General features: G+C 40.3%; 1 pseudogene; it reads left to right on the top strand.

The window, feature by feature from the left end:
- The first annotated feature begins 3378 nt into the window (after positions 1-3378).
- LOC136858459 (small ribosomal subunit protein mS34-like) lies at positions 3379-3949 on the top strand (annotated as a pseudogene).
- The last annotated feature ends 553 nt before the right edge of the window (positions 3950-4502 follow it).

The following is a 4502-nucleotide window of genomic DNA, read 5'->3' as shown; positions in this document are numbered from 1 at the left end:
TACGAAATCCACACGCGAGAGAAGCCGCTGGTAACTGCTAGTAAATAATAAAAATAAGTGGTAACTATGTATTTACGCGTCAGGCCGAGCAGCTCAGACGACTGAGTGCTGGCCTTCTGAGCCCAAGAAGTCTTCTTGTACTTGAAGGTCCTCATGTCAGTGCACGAGGGACTCTTTCGTAGGAGGAAGTTACCTGTAAGGCAATAGCTTCTTCTTGCAATTTTTATGTCTAGATGAGCTTGTAAACTTCCAAGTCTGCAGTGCGAGGTTGACCGGCTCTTTTTTTTTTTTCACGTAGCAGACAAATAGGTCATATTGTCATAATTTCATGGCCGCAGTACTGTCACTGCAAGTGTGTTCATTGACATGCAGCTGTTCGCCACGAAGTGAGGACACTGTCCACTTCGAGGTAAGCAGGTTCATGCCACTTCAAGATCATAAAATAGAACTATCTATAGCAACATGCTTCCGTCCCTGTTCACTTATTTATGTAGCTTACCTTTCAAGAATCCTATTTTTATTAATTCCACTAAGTTCTACTGTGTAGTGGCGGTACCAAAAAAAAAAAAAAACCTGGTTCAACAGTCCGCTTGTTAAGCGACTGTTGCTCAGCCCGAAGGCTGCAGATTATGAGGTGTCGTATGGTTGGCACGACTAATCCTGTCGACCGTTATTCTTGGCGTTCTAGTCCGGGGCCGCTATCTCACCGTCATATAACTTCTTAGTTGTAATCACGTAGGCTGAGTGGACCTCGAACCAGCCCTCAGATCCAGGTAAAAATTCCTAGACTGGGAGGGAATCGAACCCGAGTCTTAGGGTAAGTGGTAGGCACGCTACCACTACATTGGAGAAAGACTATGTTCCTGCAGACTACACAACGAACATACTATGACCACTTTCCTAAAGCTGTGCTGATCCTCAATGATCTTAAAACTATGTCTCAACATAGTAGATCTGGAGTTCTGAGGACTTCTAACTGTGACATGTAGATCCGGTGATAATTTGAGAAACGATAAGGTTTTCTAATAGAAATGGTGTTTCAGGGCTTGTAAATGTACCATCGTAGATCTGGTGATAGGGTTCAGTATTTCAAGAAATTATTGAATAAAGAAGACAAATGGAGAGTTCATCATGAGAGGATTGTGGTTTCGGAGGGTTTGAGTGTCACTCTGCCTGAATTAGACTCAAGAAATAAGGGACCTGTTACAAAGAGCCAAAATGGAAAAATCAGGAACTATTTTATGTATCACATATGAATTTTAGAAAGAAGTGGGAAAGCGAAACGGCATGATGGAAATTTTGACAACGATATTCAATAAAATCTTCGAGATCTGGTGATAACTTCACATTTTGTAACGTTGTCTAGAAGATATGGAGTTCTGAGGACTTATGAATGTCAATGTACCATCATATATCTTGTTATAGTTTGAAAGATAGTAATGTCTTCTAGTGGATATGGAGTTCTTGTGACTTCTAAATTTACCACCGTTGATCTGGTGAAAACTTATAAGATGGTAAATTTTCTAGTATATATTTGGAGTTTTAAGGACTTTTAAATGTACCATCGTAGATCTGGTTGTTACTGAAGAAAGAGCTGAGAAAGAGATAACAGTTGTTTTAAGTGAACCTTTCCTCTAAAGTTCTTTCTCTCCGTTAAGTAGAGTATGTTGTTAGTGTAAATTTCAAAAAGCACGTGGTGATGGTGGGAAGTAAAACCTTGCAGCCATTTCCTCAACTGTAATGAAAAAAGAAAAGGAAATTATTGGCAAAATAAAGAGAAGGGCCCTGAAGAGCGTGAAAATGATAGATGTCTTTGGCGTCGCCAACCTAATAGCCTATCTTCGGAGCCGGAAGAACAGAAGAGTTGAACAATTTAGGTAAGACAGGAAAGTTGAAACTACGAATCTGACACGAGTCAGTGGAAGCTATGATGAACTGAGCTATGGGCCCCATTGTTACTAACATATAGTCTCAAGTTGATACCCCTATGATCTCCCTTATACTCATCTGGGTGATTCTTCGCCCTCACCCACAGGGGTTTCAAAAGAAAAGCTATTTGTACTTTAACCTGTCTCTTGATATCATGATGACATCCACAGAATCTCTAGCATTACGTGGAATCTGAACAACATACCTTTGTTGGAAATCGAAGCGCGATATATATAGACATGAATAAACGAGGTCTGTTCTCAGACCGATTTTGTTGTACGTCAGCGGTAACTGAGTGGACTTATAAATTGGAAGTAACAGACATGAAGGTGCCGGTACAAACAGGTGAGAACAATGACAGGAAGGTATTCGAAATGAGGAGAAAGGCTGTTAGGGATGAATTCGATGGATGAAGTTGTACGTATAAACCGGCTTCACCGGTGGGGTCATGTAAGGCGAACGGCGAAGGATAGGTTACCTAGGAGCCATAGAAGGTGAGAGAAGTAGATGCCAAAGTGACGATGGTTAGGTTCAGTTTTTTATATTTTAATGTTAGGAGACGTGGAACTACACGAGGCCACAGGCCACAGAGCTCGTGCCATACCTCTTACCATAGGAATATTCAGTTCCTCAGATAGATAGTGACAATATCAAGAACAACCTTGATTCATTTGGGAAAGATCGAAGGGAAGAGGTGTAATGGAAGCTGCTTTAAGCGCTGGCTGGAGAATAATTGATCGGGCACGACCAAACCTTCAGTAACAAATGAAGTAGAACTTGGAGATGATGAACATAAACTATCTCCAGTAGTTATCCTTGCAACCAGATGTTGTTCACTTCCTACCCATCGATGACTTTTTTTCATTTTGCTTTACGTAGCACCGACACTGATAGGTCTTATGGTGGCGATAGGATAGGAAAGCGCTAGGAGTGAGAAGGAAGCGCCGTGGCCTTAATGATGGTACAGTCCAGCCCCTAAGCTCACGACCACTTGCTCGGTATGACTGGTATTAATAAGGGTTTGGAAACTGTCTCGTCTTTAGAGATAGCCCTTAGACGACTCAGTCATCTGTCCAAATGAGTACCATACCAATGTAATGTTCCCGGACGTTCATCGGTAGGCTTGCGTGGGAGTAAAAGGCTTTTGATTTGAAGAGCTGACGACAATGCCGTACCTCCAACAATTGAGATCAATAATGTGGGTAACTGTTATTTCTTTATCCCTATAGGTCACGAACTGAGAGGGGCACTTCATCTTGTCCAATAACGCATTAAACCTGCATATTCATACCGTATCTGTTGTAACCCAGTAATCAAAATTCTCACTATGTGAACATATTTGAGTGTCGCGTGGCATGGCACTTCACGTAAATTATACATGCAGCATCATCCAGTATGGGGGATGCTACTTGTAGAGTCGGTGTTCATCACCCGGAGTAAGTGATTACAATGCCCATGAAGTACATGGGTAGACAACTAATTCTAAAGGAAAGGCTCTTTGGGAAATAGTAGGAAATCTTTAAAAAAATATGGTGTTGGAAGAATAGTGACTCTTAGCCGTTTCGATCGGTATCCGGAACCCAGTTATCTCAAAATATCTAAGATAGAGACTTTGCCAAACGATGATCCACGTAAAGTTAGAGACTGGGCAGAAAGAGTCTTTCGTGGTCGAAAATATACTAATTTGGTTGAGGTATGTGGTGCATCATACAAATCTGATTACAGACTTCTGGATAAAGATGAGGAGGAAGCTTACTGCAGGTTTGAACCCAGTGCGAATAAGGAGGAAAGAATTCTCCCTGAAGCTATTGCGTTCCCGCCCCTTCTGAAGGAAGTGATCGTGAGAGATCTGAGAGGCAAAGGTGAATCAGTTCTAGAGGAACCTCTTTTGAAAATGAAGTATCAGCAGAGTAGAAAGAATATTGCAAAGAAGGCAGCTGATGGAGAAAAGCCAATTGTGGTAATTCAGTCTGGTCTGGGGAAACCTGCTAATCCAGAATTGTTTGGAGGGATAATTTAACCCTTAAATGCATATCATTGCACATGTGCAAAGGAGAATATACTTCCTTGTTATATCTGCTTTATGATTTTACAGGTGTCCATTTACTTCTGCCTTGCAGACGAACTCGCTAGGGGTCACTGTGTATTAAAAAAGAACAATCTTTTATTTTAATGACTTTTTCTTGCTGATGAGCTGAAGTGGTGTGAACTTTAAACGTATAAGATAAAACACATAAAATGCTGTTTACCACAGAGAATTCGTGAGCCAGTACATCCCTAACACTGAAGTCTGCCAGTAGCTACACTAATCGTACAGCTTTTCATATACCGGTGCATAAAACACACAAAACTCTTAACATTTTGACTGATCCAAATAAAAAATATATTAATTCTGCCAAATACTTTTTTAAATATTTTTCTGGTAACAATCTATTACTTTTTGAATGAAAAACCGTCGTATTTAAAAGAAATAATAAATTGCGCATTTAAGGGTTAATAAAGTATGCTGTATAAAAATATAAATGTAGTCCTGTAGAGTAATTTTGTATATTAAAGGCAATTATAAATTCTAA

This window comes from Anabrus simplex, chromosome 1, assembly GCF_040414725.1.
Source record: "Anabrus simplex isolate iqAnaSimp1 chromosome 1, ASM4041472v1, whole genome shotgun sequence".
NCBI lineage: Eukaryota > Metazoa > Arthropoda > Insecta > Orthoptera > Tettigoniidae > Anabrus > Anabrus simplex.
Note: the sequence above shows the minus strand (reverse complement) of the source record. Positions and strands in the feature narration are given on the sequence as shown.